The following is a 15803-nucleotide window of genomic DNA, read 5'->3' as shown; positions in this document are numbered from 1 at the left end:
GAGAGGCTTAGCCATGATTTGGCTCTAGCTCAGATGGACCATGTTGCCTGGTCTTGGCTCACAGAGCAGCTTCCAGTGCCTTCCAAAGGGCTGGCACTCCTTCACACCAGATTGACATCCCTCAACAAAGCAGCCATGGACAATTTTGTTGGTTTGTTTTCCAAGACAAGGTTTCTCTATGTACCCAGCCTTCTGTCCTGGAACTTGCTCAAACTCCACAGGGGCGCCCCTGACTCCTGAATGCTAGCTAGGATTAAAGGCATGCGTGATCACTGCCCTGACCCATGGAAATCAACAATTTCAACAGTCAGCTGCAAGAAAATTCCACAGCCCAGATTACCAGTTTTCAGCTAGGTTGTCTATTTTTCTACAAGAACTCTCGTTTGGCTAGAGTAAAACACCTGCTCTTTATGTAAATAAAATTTACCTAAGTCAGCACTTTTCGGAGTCAAAGTCATCCCTACTTCCGGAAGTTACCATGCATAAAATCATGAGCTGCCTTCTTGCAGCTTCCAAAAACTAACGAAAATATACATATTTGTTCTTTATTGGAATTTAAAATTTGCTCCTGAGTTAAGCTATATTTTTTAATAAAGTAGGAAAAAAAAATCCAACCAATGTGTTAAGAAAGTTTTATGCAGCTAGATTGACCAGATTGACAAGCAGTGTGACTGCTCATCCACTCCATCCTTACCTCATAGAAATCTTCATCCAAATCTTGCGTAATAAATAAATGAACTTGGAAATTAGCTATTAAAATCCACATGCCATCCTTGTCACATGAACATTTGAGTAATTCCTATTTGGGAAGTACACCGTGAAAAACCGGACAAAAACGAACAAAAAACATCCAAACCCAAATATTTCTGGCACTCAGTTTAAGATGTTTCAAATGTGATCTTTTTATCAGATATAACAAGGGAACAGTAAATCAATGTGGCAGCATCAGTCTGGTCAAACCTCTACTAGATGACATTATCTTTACAGATGTTCACAGGCACAAATACCCAAATACCATAGATTCTATGCTGTATTCACACTCATGAATAAGGCACATCGCTGAAAATACACACAGCAGTATCTTTCATAGCTGGAAAATGAAAGGAGGAAAGCAAGTTTCCGTGTGTGGAACAGTAAGAGAGATGACAGCAGCGTGGGGCACAGGCTGCCATCTGGGGTGGTTCTCTGACTAAGCCAGGCTTGTGTTAGACACAGCAGACAGGGCAGCCTGGCTGTCTGGAAACCGCAGCCCTCCATCACAGCCCACGATGTGGGCTTTCCAGCCTCCGTTCTCTGAGCCAGGGGTTTTTGTTGAACGCTGAAATGGGAGAAGGGGGCTGTTTAGCAACCATAGGTACTTTTGCTTCAAGTATTTAACGTCATGTAGAAACACTGGATTGGTGTCTGTAACATCCTGCCAGACTCAAAGGCTGTTTTCTCAGTTGTAAAATTGAGTGGTTGGCGTAGTCAGTTGGCAGCTGTGAAACCAGGTCTGCACTGTAACAGAGCTCTGTCAAGTTCCAAGGTGTTTTTTTTTTTTTCTTTTTTTCATTTGTGCCAGTAAAAATATTTCCAAATAAGACATCTCACACAAAATTTGGAAATTCCCAGCTTATGTTTAAAAATCCCTGTCCCATTTCCCAATTGCCACAGTTGGCTGAAAGCAAATCCCCTGCTTCTTCCAAGACAGAGGTGAGCCTTCCCTTCCCATCTGCTCACCCTGAGTATGTGTGGACCGGGCTGGTGATTTTTCTGAATTTCTAGGGATCATTCCAGGAAACAAAACGGCAGGAATTTCCAATTTAAATTGTTTCAAGGGAAACAAAAGACTGTTCCAATACACTAAAGACTTAAAATATATACTTTTTTTGCTTAGATAACATCAAAACACCCTGATAATGACAGTAGTATTGTGTTTATTTACAGAGACAAAGGGCATGTATGTATTATGTATTTCTCAGAAACAAAACAAAACAGTAAGTTTGACTTACAAGTCTCCTGATTTTGCAGAAAATTCTGACTTTTCTGACTTTTAAAGCCACATCCAAACAAAGCTGCTCCCCAAGCCCTCTATCAACAGTTGGAGAGTTGGACTATGTAAACACAACATCTTTGGTTTGGATACAATTTGAAGCCAGACTACTTACCTAGAGTAGAGTGAAGGTTGAATGTTGCCTTATGGGTATAACTGGGGTTGTTGGAATAGGGCTAGCTTCAAAAACACAATTTCTGTAAATTGGAACCTCTTCATATCAGAAGTATCCAAAATTATTAGTACTGCAACATTCTTAAAAAATTCTAATGACCTTCACTCTGCCTGCCCTCTAGTGAGCAAAATAAAAGATTCATAGTTATTTGTCTTTCCACTCTTTTATACAGTAATAAAGAGCTATCAAGAAGGTTATTATCACAACCGGTAGAGTGTGTAATTACTAAAAGGTGAAAACATGAAATCATGTAAAACAACAACAATCCCAAATGTTAAGCCAGATAACCCAAGAGAGAATCAATAGTATAAGAGAAGCTGTAAGCAAAAAAACTTTTGGACTCTGAACGCTACATTTTTTTAAGGTGCTTTTAAGAAAATATTTTTTTATGTGATGTATTCTGTTCCCACTTTCTCCCCTCCCCCATTTCCCTCCCAACTCCTCCTCATCTCCCTGCTCACTCGACTCCATGCCCCTTTCTTTCTCTCTCAACAAATAAGGTAAGAACAAATGACAAAAAAAAAAAAAAAAAAAAAAAAAAAAAAGAAAAGCCCAAATAAAGCAATATGAGACAAAAGGTTTACAAAACCACGATTGAGCTGGTTTTGTGTTGGCCAACTGCTTAGCTGAACAGCTGAGCCTCACCTGAGCTGTGATTGGCATACCCCCAGAGATGTGCTTGCCAAGAACTGTGTCTTCATTTTGGAAGTGAATGCCTAGAACCTTCAGAAGGAACTTTAAAGTTGGTGACTACTGCCCTATCTCAGCACTGGGACCTGCTCTGTCTTGAACTTGTGCAGACCTTTAAGGGTGTTTTTTTTTTTTTTTTTTGGTCATTTGATTAGTCGAGGTATAATTTGCCAGCCAAAGGTGTATATGCTGCTTAGTGAGGTGATTTTGTTCCCTCAATTTAATCTCATAAATACCAAACACTTCAAGAGTTCATTGTTATTTTATTTTTGTAATTAATTGAGTCTTTAACTTGGCTTTATCGGGTTATATGAGTATGAAATGTAAAATTTATTGAATAATTTAGTATAGGTGTGAGGAATCAGAATATATTGGGAATAGGGGTATAATAGTGTATTACAGTGATCATATTCATAACGATCTAATGATCTAATGATGGTAGCTGGAGAAATGTAATCGAGTGGTTACAAAGCACTTGTTGCTCTTGTAGAGGATCAATATTTGGTTCCCAGCAACACTAAGTAGCTCACAATTGTCTATAACTTCTGCTCTAAGGGCTCTGATGCCCTCTTCTACCAATTGCAGGCAGCAGACATTCAAATGGTACACAGACACATGTACTTAGGCATAACACTGATGGGACATGTCCTTCTGTATATATGTTTCTCATATTGGTTGATGAATAAAACATTGTTTGACAGGAAAATGGAGTGGGACTAGGAGATGAGGAGAATTCTGGGAAAGGTAGGCAGCGTAAGGGACTAAAGAGACTGATGTAGTCACCAAAAGTAGTAACAGGTCCAGACCCTTCCAAGGCAATATGGAAGTACTTAGATTAATAGAAATAGGTTAATAATTAACACAGAGCTAGCCAATAAGGACTCCTAGTCATTGGCCAACAGTTTATAATTAATATAACGTCTGTGTGCTTATTTGTGGCTCAGGGTGGCGGGACCTGATGGGTCAGAAATCTCCAGCAACAACACACAGAAGCATAAAATAGATGAAGCAAATCTTAAAAAAAAAAAGCATTTGTTGAGTATGCTCAAGAGTCATAACTACTCTCCCTTTCATTTGACTTAACTTTCATGCTGAGTATATGGCTGATTTTAATTTCATTTTAAACATAAGTCTTTGGAAGCACAAAAAAGTATAAGTACACTACCCAATTACATGATTACTTAGAGATGTTGTGGGAATTTTAACCGCTGCCCAAAACTTTTGGGTTGGTTTGTTTCAGTAAATAGACTCTAGTCATCAACCTAAATCAATATTTCTACATGTTGGACACAGATCTTACTCTATAGTTGGGCTTTCCATTCCAGTCATGTATAAAACTTGTTTTACTTTGATCTAGTCTATCTACACATGCACGCACATGCACACACACACACACACACACAGAAGGGGGGAGATTATGTTCCTCTTTTATTCATCAGAATTCTGATTTTATGTACTAAGATGCAGGAGCAGCAGTCACCATACCTCCTTATTCCAAATTTTTGGGTGCATCTTTCTGTCTGATTTCTGTTCATCTCTGTACTTAATGGGCTTTTCCCCATTTCTGTTTTTGTTTTTGTTCAAGAGAGGCTATTTTGATATTTAATGAAAATACTTTGCAAGTGATAGCATTTATCTCCCAGGAATTGCAAAAGTCTGACCTCCATGCCTCACAATAATGCTACCCATTGGCTTCAGCATACAGAAGAGGCATATGTGATAGGCAGTCCCTTGGTGTCTTCATAGTGAGAAAACAGAGATCTTAATAGGGTGAGGTGGGGTAAAACTTCCTCTACAAGAACTTGAAGGAAATGTTTGAGGGCAATGAACTATTAAAATTGTGGTCTCAGAATTCTGTTTACAGAAGTCTATTGATAACTGCTATTTAGAAAGTTTTTTTCTCAGAAATATTCATTAGCTGTGAAAACAATTACACTATGTTCTGATGGGCTGAAAAAGAAACCTTTAACAGGAAATCAAACTGAGTGGCAATCCCCCATAATGGTTCATTTTATTCCTAGCTCTGTATATCCTGTCTCTCCGACTTCTCAGTTGATTTAATTCTCTTCGGTGAGATTTCTATTTAATGTACTGTTTCACAGAGAAGAACTTAGAGTAAATGGAAAGTTGAATTTAAATGCAAATATAGCCAATTCAGTTTGGACCCTTAAGGGCTCACAATGTCAAGTCCACCTGGTGTCTATGGACCTAGTGCCCCCAGAGGGCAGGCTTTGACTTCCAGATCTTGTGGATTCTGCCCTCTGAGTGGAGATTTTTGGGCCCCACTTCAGCAGAGCCTCAGTTGTCTTGAACTACTTAATTGCCTCTTCAGTTCTTGAGTCCTAGAAAATGCTTAAAAGAGACTATTTTTCAGATGTCTCATGATCAGATGTTTAGGCAATTCCTAGTACTGGGCCAATTAGCTTTAAACACTCTGGTCCTTTGAAGGGGTTGCACTCAAGAGATTGTATCTTTTGTGAAATCCATAGGCATATAAATGCAGCATATGATTTATAGCTTTAGTTAATTTATTGCTTTAAAGGTAAAAAACCAAAGAATTATCAAAGTTAAAGAAAAGAACTAGAGAAAAGGAAATGAAAAAAGGAAAGGGGAGAGCAGGGGATAGTAGAGGAGGGGAGCGGAGGGGATGCATGGACCAAGATTAGTTGTTTGCATCACTGTTTACTTCTAGTCCAGGTAGCTGTGTATTAGGGTCTATACTTTGTATTGTAAAATAATTAGCCCTCTCAGTGGTCTCAATGCACAAGACTCTGGTAGCCTTTCCCCACTATTTGATCTGTTTTAAAAATGAAATGTGTCTATATGTTGTGTGTGTGAAGGACACATTGGCCTCTGATTAAGAAGTATTGGATCAGATGCCGCAGAAGTGCAGGGTCAAGCAAGTTGCTGTGTATTAAGTAACTTTAGTTGGACACCATTTGCATGCTGCTTTGTGCTACTTATGTAGCTGACAAGATTAACTTGTCATTTTCCCCATTGACACTGTAATCTCAAGGCAGCTATGTCTTCCTTTACTTGACATTCAGAGGACAGGATGGTCAAAGGATGCTTCCTTAGCATCCAGTGAGTACCAGTGCTCCAGAAGCAAATATAAATGTTTGGGAGGCTTCCCATGTATATAAGCCCCTTGTCCACACTACTGGAGGAGAAGGGTTGGACATGACAATCCACTTTCACTCTCTTAATTTGGTTTGTAAGTTTCACTCAGTGTATGGGAGATAAGCATCAAAATTAGTTGGGAAGAAAAATAAACAAATGATCCCAACTAGCCATTACATTCAGCTGGAACTGCTTCCTGCAAAGAAACTAGGGCACTGGGACCTTAGTCAAAAATATTTTTTTTTGTAAAAATTAGGAAGTTGGGGCTGGAGAGATGGCTTAGTCATTAAAGACTAGTCTCACAAACAAAACAGGAAAACTTAGGAAGTCGGGCTGATGGAGTGGTTCAGTGGGGAATGACATTTGCCATCAAACCCAATGACCCAAATTCTGTCCTCAAAGTCCTCATGGTGGGAGGAGAGGACAGATCCGTACAAGTTGCCCTCTGGCTTCTACATGTATACTATTGTATGTGTGTCGCTGACAAAAATAAATTGAAAATTAAAAAACTAAAAAGTTTCCGCTATTTCTAGCAACCCAGCTTACGGGTTTCTTCTGATTCACGGGAAATTATGCTTCTCCCTTCCTTCTGTTGGGATCCTCGAGTGGGCTGGGCTACGTGGAAGAGCAAGGGGTCTCTCACTACCTCATGGAGACATTCAGAGGACAGGATGGTCCTCTGGGAAGAGGAAGGCCCATGGGAAGGCCCATGAGCTTGTGGCTATGTGGAGTTCGGGCACTGCAGAGCTGTAGCTGAGACTGATTTGAGAGCTTTGTTGGTGGGTAATAAAAGCAAAAGTCATTGGTGACTGCAAGGGCGAAAAGGGAAAACACAGTGGGAGAGTGAGCAGAGAAGGTAATGGCTGTGGTGTGGCAATGAAATGTGAGCCACTGGTGCACTGCATGTCTCCTGTAACCTCGCTGGCACAGCCCTTCTAGACAGACATGCTCTTTCTACTGCACAAACCAAGACGGGAAAGGAACCCATTCAGAAAAGGAACGAACTATCAGAAGGCAAAACAGTGCATTAAGGCATGTCTTGCTCTTGGAAAGAGTCCTGTTTGACTCCTGGTCAGACTTTACATGAATCCTAGAAATGCATTTTAATTTCAAGTTGATGTGTGACATCTGGTTAGTCATTAATTGCAAATGAAGTTGTTACAGGAAGCCAAAGTCACCAACAGCAACCATCTCGTTTTAATTTTTGAGTGGCAGAGTGTTTTAGCTTTTATCCCATTTCTCCTGCCTCTCATCACAGGCTATTTATTAGAAAGTGTAGGTAGCCCAGTGTTGAAAGGAGCGGGTGGCCAATAATGGCAGTTAGAATGAACTATGTATTATTGTTTTAACTACAGTCAATGGTGTTGTACCTACTTTTAAAAAATAATTTACAATTCAAGAGTAATTATCAAGGCTGGCAAAGGTGTTCAGTCCATGCATATTTTTATCAGTGTTTTTCGCTCCTTGCTTCCAAGTCTAGCCCTTGTTTGTGCTTTACTTTCTTTTATTTCAAGCACTGTGTGCAGTGCCCCAATCTCTCTCTTACAATTTGCTTGCAGTGAAAGTGATAAGTTATTATCATCATAGTATAAATTTAAGAACACCAACAAAAGTCCTGAAATAGGCAGGTCTAACCTTTGACTCTGTAGCCCCACGTAACAAAGTTCATTCCTGAGAACCACATGACTGAGTTCTTAAAATAAACCCATGCTTTAAGTTAGTTTATAATTTTGTATTTGACTACATTCATAGCTATCCTCATTCAGCCCACAAGCCACAGGTTGGACAGACCTGCTAGGGCCTCAAAGCATCTTACTTTCTGTTGCTGGTGGCATTATAAGTCAGAGTAAACATATTAGCCACTTTAGCATCACCTGTCACAAACAGCCTTGTCATCACATTCCAGATGAAGAAAATGAGTCACACAGTAGGTGAAAATCCTAACTCTTGAACCTATGGGAAGTAAATCATATCTGTAATCCCAGAACTGGGGAGAAAGGCTGAGCCCATCTGACCTACATAGTTTTGAGACTAGCCTGGACTATAGAACAAGAGCCCCCATCAAAATGTAGATTATATGCTTGTTGTGCCCATCTCTCTAGTTTCTATCACTTTGCTTTTTCCCACTCCCTGGCCTGCTCTGCACTCTCCTATCTCCATGTTCTTAGGTGGAACTACTTTGTTCTAGTCAGTAGTTAGTTAGTTCCAGTGGTGTCACAGAAGAGGGTAAGCCTGTTCTTACTGCTTAGATATACCTTACAGTCAGTCATTATTTAGCAGAGACTGGATCTTAAATACTTAATTTATATGTACCAATATTTAAAGAAAATATTTTTTACTGAAATATTCACCCAAGAATTGCAAATGTAAGGGTACATAAAACTATCTAAAAGGAAGAAGTTACATGAGGATTGACATCCAAGAACTTACAACACCCCCACCCTCTATGTCTTTGTTAACATCAACTCTAAATATTTGTTACCTCAGTGTCAGATTCTCTACCATGCTTCTGTAGTCATGGCTCTTAGATTATCAGGATGGAAGTGAAGCCTGAAAAGCCTAAATAATTTATCCGAGGGCATGCCTAATACCCATAGCATAAGTATGTCTGCAACTTGTGGTTAAGGTGTAGACAATGGTCTAATCATACATGGAAAGTTTCTTAGGTCACAACTCTATCCAAGGGAGTAAAGGACTAACGGTGGGAGCAAGGTTGAAGTGGGTTCTTATGACTTCATTGTCTGGAAATCAGAGCCACTCACTAAAGACAATGGAGGTTACGTTTCCTTGTCAATTAAGACCAGGAACTAGAAAACTTAGCCTATTTGTGACTGAAGAATAAGCTACACCCAATGTCTTAATTATGGTTTCTATTTCTGTGATGAAACACTATGGCCAAAAAACAAGTTGGGAGGAAAGGGTTTATTTGATTTACCTTCCCTGTAACTGTTCATCATCAAAGGAAGTCTGGTCAGTGATGGGGAGATGTCATTCTGTAAATGTGTTTCTCTTATTGGTTAATGAATAAAGCCCTGTTGGCCAATTGGAAAGCAAGATAGGCGGGACTAGGAGACAAGGAGGATTCTGGGAGATGTAGCAAGAGAGTAGAAATGTAGGACCGACAGGAGTAAGAGGTCCAGATCTTTTCTCTGGTAAGCCAAGACCATGTGGAAACACTTAGATTAATAGAAATGGGTTAATATTTAAGACAGAGCTAGCCAATAATAAATGCTAGTAACAGGTCAACAGCTTTATATCTAATACATCGTCTCTGTGTGTTATTTGGGGGCTGACACCATTGTGGGTCCAGGCTTGTGGGAAAACTGATTGTAACAGGACAGGAACTCAAACAGGGCAGGAATCTGGAGGCAGGAACCTGATGCAGAAGCCATGGAGGGGTGTACCACATGGCTTGCTCAACCTGCTTTCTTATAGAACCCAGGACCAGCCCCGGGCATTACCCACAATGGGTTGGGCCTCCCCCATCAATCACTAATTAAGAAAATGTTCTACAGGCCTGAGCCACCAACCTGATCTTATGGAGGCACTTTCTCAGTTGAGGTTCCTTCCTCTTAGACGACTGCAGTTTGTATCAAGTTGTCATAAAACTAGTCAATATACTCCTTGAGACTGAAATGAGGCTGTTTTGGTGAAAAGTTGCATGAGGGAGATGAGATACTAGAAACACCAATATAGTGCATCCCAGAGTACAGCTTTTTCAATTACACTCTGCTTTGACTAGAATATTTAAGTTGGGTTGGAGAGATTGCTCATCCTTTAAAAGCTAGACTGACAACCCAAACATCACCTAGAACATTGGGGTACCACCAAATCAATCTACTTAAATTGCTCAATACAAGCTGTTTTATGAATGAGCTGACAGTCTAAAAAAGGACATTCCATAGTATCCTAATAGATAGCAAATGATCAAGCCATTATATTTTCAAGTGTTTTCTTCATATTTCAAATGAGTAGGTCAGTGTTAAGTAAGTTCACAGTTTGGGACAACTCAATAAACTACCCAATTCAAATAAACTATTCTCTTTATTCATATTTTTATAACTCTTTTAAAAAGATTTATGTTTACACCTGTGTGAGCATATGCCACATGTGTACAGGTGTCCAGGGAGGCCAGACAGGGTGTTGGATCCCCTGGAGTTAAAGATGCAAGCAACTTGAGCTGTCTGGTCTGGGTGCTTGGAAGTGAGCTCAGGACTCTTGGAAGAGCAGCCAGCAACTCTCAACTGCTGAACCATCACTACAGCCCCCTCTATTCTGGAATTCTGACTTTGGAAAGAAGCAATGCTTCAGGGAACAACTCTTGCTAAATATTCACAGTGAATTCATTGTCATATAGGACCAGCATTAAGAAATTTACAGTTTCTATTTTAAAATCACCTTGTGCTTGTTTCTTAATGTTCTATTTTATGGACTCTGTATTTCCCATATTTCCTTAAGCACTTTGAATGCTTGGGGGATATCCCCACTGAGTTATGCATGCTTTGCAGGTCCTCCAATCAGAAATTTTATCCATTTTTTTCTTGGAATTTGCCTTCATTTGGGTTCTGTAGTGTTTTCAGTTCATTCCTGTGAAGAGGAACATCCTTTGGAGGCTTCAATGTCTGGAAGTGAAACTTCTGCTTGGGCATAGAACATTCATTTAATGTAGGAGAGATTTTAAACCCAATTCAGGGTTTCACTTTTCAACTTGGACTCCTTTCTGTAGACATACTGGACTGGGTCCGCCACTCAGACTCTGGCTGGTTTAAATCATTGTCCAAATGCTTATGGAAGATAGTCTTCCATTTAGCAACATCAAGGCTGTGTTGAGTCTCTTACCATTATATCACTGTTGTTTCCAAGGATGCTCTCTTGGCTTCCCCGAATGACCTTTCACATATTTAATATTGGTCATTATGAACTGTTGGAGCTGAAGGAGGGGCTGACATGAGCTTGCAAAGAAGTTGGATTTGAAAAATCTGCTTGGAAATGGATCCTCTAGAATGCAAACTCATTCCCAGTTCATTTCCATATGAGACGCTGTTGGTGGTTTTGGGTAGGTCAGTACAATTTTAGACACTCCAAACATGGGATTCATGGAACCAATTGATTTGTGTGATGTCAAAGTAGGGTCAATAGAGCAAAGAGGGAGGAGGGGACCATTTCCTCCTAGCCCTGGCAACAAAGGCTCCCCAGAGATTTGTGTGCATTAAATCAATCCCTGCTGTTTTTTTTTTTTTTTTTTTTTTTTTAAAGATACTCTCATGTAACTCAGATTGACCTCCAGCGATGCTGAGGTGGGTCTTGAACTCTTATCTTCTTCCCTCCACCTCCTGAGTGCTAGGATTATATTGCAACACTGTATAGGACCAAGAGCAAAGAAAGAGTAATATGATTAATCCTTGTTAAGATATGAATGACTGCTAGCCAAAACAATTTTTATGCAGTAATTAACTTTCATAAAAATTATCTGGAAATTATACTGCTACACAGGCATAAGTTCAAAAAGTATAATAAGATTAGTGGAAAAGTCAATAAAACATAAGGAAGTCCTTCTGAGGAAAGAAAACAAAAGCAATAGACCTCCCCCAAAGCGGAGCCCTAGGCTGTACTTGGTAATTCTTTTAACTGTCTACTGTCCTCTAAGCCCATTTCAAGAGGCTCTCTGCCTGCTTCGTTTTCTTGCCCCAAAGTTTGGTTTGACCCTGGTGTTTTCTGTGAGTGAGGAGCATGGTGAATTGACTTTGGGAGCTTGATAAAAATCAGTGTGTGTGCCTTAGACTCAGTCACCCACTCACTTACTGTCCACTCGGTGGATAGCTCCGGAGAACATTCCCAAGCTTAGAGTATTGGAGGAGGATAGACATCTTCCTTACAAGCAACTTCGGGTCCTACTTTTCATGTCTCTATGACACACTGGGTTAAAAGATGGACATGCTATCACAGCTGATCATTCATAGCATTTGAAATGCCATATGGGGAGGGGGACAGCAGAGCTGCCTGTCCTGAAGATTTAAAATGACATATGAACAAGAGGAAAGTAGAGATAGTGGGTTCATGGAAGCCCATTAAGTGAAAGCTAATTCCTTGCAGTAAGCCTTATTCCATAGATTTAGTTTTTAAATTATTTGTAATACATAAGTTACCTTGGTCTCAAGAATGGATCAAGGTTGTACATCTGGCCCTGAGTGGTCCTGTACCTCTGGTCCTGTGACAGGAATTTTAAGCTGTTCAAAAGGCTGTACAAAGACACCGCATCACCCCTCCCATGAGCTAACAAAACTGGGCCTAGTTATCTGGACAGGAAAACATCCCTCAAAAATCTATCTGTTCCAGTACTCCAGTCCTTGGGGACCCTGCACAACTACATAGCTGACCCAGCTTTCTTTCTTCCTGGGGACTCTCAACACCCTCTTCTAGTCAATTCCCATTTCCCTTTGTCAGCTGCCAACACCTAGTGACATCCTTTACCTGTGACTCAGCTGGCCATGCCAGCTGGGAATCATGTAGGTGTTCCACACTTTCCTTCCTGTCCTCTGCAAATTCCTTGTCACATCCTTAGCAGACCACTTGCAGGGACATGTCCTCTCTTTCTACTGGTGTTCCTGGGGACTCTGCCAAGCCTCCTAGTGGACCCAGCTTTCCTCCTCCTGTGGACTCTCCCAGTCCTTTCCAGCCCATCCCCATTCCTTTGTGTCTGCCAGGGATACCTAGAAATGCAATCTATTTGGGACTCCCAGAGGGTCATATCTGGCAGGGACTCAGAAACACTCCTACCAGGCAACCCATAGCCACAGCTCTTGCCTGAGATCCAGAGAGGGCAACAGAAACCAATAAAGCACCCCAAATCACCTCAGTCATCTCAGCCCTGGATGCCTAAACATTAACTCCAAAACCAGAATCACTAATACCCAAGACAGCATGTCTGCACCAGGACCCATCAATACTACTGCAGTAGGTTCCAGGAAATATGATACAGCTGAGGCACAAGAACTTCAAAAGCCTCTATAAAAATGTACAATGGTCTTAAAAATGACATTAATAAATCTCTTAATGAAATCCATGAGAATGCAAACAGTCAAGCATGAAAGTAGAAACTAACTCACTAAAGAAAACCCCAACTGAGAGAAAACTGGAAACCTCATAGAGAAGTCTCACCAAAAGAGTACAAGACACAGAAGAGAGAATCTCAGGCATTGAAGACAAGGTAGAAGAAATGGATGCCCCAGTCAAAGAAACATCCAGGAAATCTGGAACACTATGGGCAGACCAAATCTAAGAATAATAGGAATGGAGGAAGGAGAAGAAACCAGGGTCAAAGACACAGGAAATACTTTCAACAAAATCAAAGAAGATGCCTATTGAGGTACAAGAAGCAAGCAGAAAACCAAATAGATGGGATGAGAGAAGAAAAGCCTGTGTGTTCCAGAATCTCAAAGAAACATAATACACCCGAAGACACACGAAGACATTACTGCCCCCCCTCCCCCCAGTGAGGTATGCAGCTCAGAAACCCCTCTTTTGTGAGCACAAGCTCTCCCTGCTAACCGCGCCCCACCCTCTGGGGTCTAACACTGAACTCAAAGTCTTTGTTTTTCCTCTTTCTGGCTCTGTTTCAGACACTAGCCACAATCCTGAAATGCTTGCCTGGCCGCTCTGTGCATTTTCTTTCTCTGATGCCCTTCACCCCAGGAAGCTCTCCCAAATCTTGCTAATCCGGCCTGCTTCTTTGACTCCAACTCAACAAATGGCTTTCTGTCCTTGCCTTTCTAGGTTCCCTCTTGCAGAAGCTTCCAAGGTCCCTAGCTTGTCTGCATAGTTGTTTTCTCCTCAAATTCTAATAAAATTGCCCTCTAGATTCCTTCCCAGTCTGTTTTTAGATTTGAGAGTAAGAGCCGCAGAGGGGACTCTGTGTTCCCTGATAGTACTCGCCCTTTCAGGAGCATTTATCATCTGCCCCCTGGAATATTGCAGGGCTTACAGTAGTAAACAAGATGACTCAGAACAGGCCTCTCCTCAAGCAGCTGGCAGAAAGAGTGGGGAAACAAATATGTCAAGATGATTACAGTGTCACGATCTATAGCCAAAGTCCCAAAGCTACCAGAGGGTTGGGAAAGTTTCGCAGAGAATGTGACACACAGAGCAGATGATGTTTGTGTGTGGATACTAACCACTCCACAAGTGAAAGGCGAGGGCTGAGAGCGCAGAAGCTGGGTGAAAGGGACAAGGAAATGACACGAGAATGCTGGGGTGTCCTTTAGGACAAAGGAGTCTTTCTTGGAAGCTAGTGTTCTGGAAATTTGATGGCCACCAAAGGCTGCCCTGAGCCAGTGGCTTTTGAGTTCTTGTTTTGTGGATTGGAAGAATAAAGCTCCCAGGAGACAGAGGAAGAGTTGTAGAGTTTATTATAGAGTCACAGGTGGGGGTGTGACTCTATAATCTGAATTATAATAGGAATAGGAATAATCATTCCTATATTCCTAGTATCAGTCAAAGAGGCACAGGAACAAACTGAAAAGTAACTTGGCAAAGTGATTTACTTTTGGAAAGTTCCTTAACAACCCAAACCAAGTGATCCAAGCACACACTGGGGGGGAGAAGTTCACTTAGTGTTTATCCTGTCACATGGGTAGTTCCCTCTGTGTCACCTCCTTGGTGAGAGCTTGACCTAATAAACTGACACCATTGGATAACTCAGAATTGGAGCAAAGGGGAAGGGTGGGATAGAGTCAAGTCTCAGGAATGCCTGGCATCCAGGGCTTGGGCAAACAGACAAAAACTCAAGACTTTCAAGACAGGAGAGGTGGATGGGGAATAGGAGCCCTTGGTGGGCTAGCTGTCTTTAATTGCAAAAACAAATAAAAAACCCCACATCTTCTCACAAATTGTTACTGGACTTAGGGGCTCCAAGGAGCCAAGTTCAGCTATTTATCCTCAATAAGTCGATTTAAGGGGCCAAATTAAAAGTGAGGCAGAAAAAGAGATTCTTTCTATGTGGCCACAGGGACAAAGATCCAGTGTCTTTTCTAGAGTCCTTCTTCAGGGTCCTGACCTGAGGGGAGAATGTAATACAAAAAGGGAGATATGTGTTTGTCAAGGTATGATCCCATGCCCACCAATGTCTCAGCTCCAGGTCTCTCCTGTGAGGGCTCTGACCAGCTGTAAATCTTTCTTGAGGACATAGGCTACCTTCAGAGCTTCAGCTATTTCCTCTCACAGCAGGAGATTCCTGGGGGAAATTGCCATTTCTTCAATTTTAATTTTATTTCCTTCCTTCCTTCCTTCCTTTTTTTTTTTTTCCTTCTGAGACAGAGTTCTCTGTGTAGCCTGTCCTGGAAACTCACTCTGTAGACCTTGCTGACCTCAAACTCACAGAGAGCCGCCTGCCTCTGCCTCCAGAGTGCTGGGATTAAAGGCATGCACCACCACCTCTTGGCTACCTTTTGCAATAGCTTGATACCCAAAGAGGGAAACATGAAACATCTCTTTGGAATATATTCATTCCTACCAGGTAGGCCAGTCCTAGGAGCTGAGTGAGCAAGGAGGAGAGAGCCATGCTATTTGAGTGAGGGTGGAGGTCAGCCAATGATAGACAAATAGCTCCATGGTAAAAGTGGGAGGAGCAAGTGGGCTTCAGAGAAAGAGAACCCAGGACATTAGGTAAAGTTTACTTTTTTTCTGGCTAGCACCCAAAAGAAAGAAGCTCAGGGAAAAGTAAATTTCTGCCTCTGGAAGGGAGTCAGACCAACAGAACCCCAAGACTCTCCTGGGCCGCCCCAGGAGGCA

Source organism: Phodopus roborovskii, unplaced genomic scaffold (genome assembly GCF_943737965.1).
Source record: "Phodopus roborovskii unplaced genomic scaffold, PHOROB, whole genome shotgun sequence".
Lineage (NCBI taxonomy): Eukaryota > Metazoa > Chordata > Mammalia > Rodentia > Cricetidae > Phodopus > Phodopus roborovskii.
The sequence above is the reverse complement of the archived record's forward strand: the minus strand, read 5'-3'. Positions refer to the sequence as shown.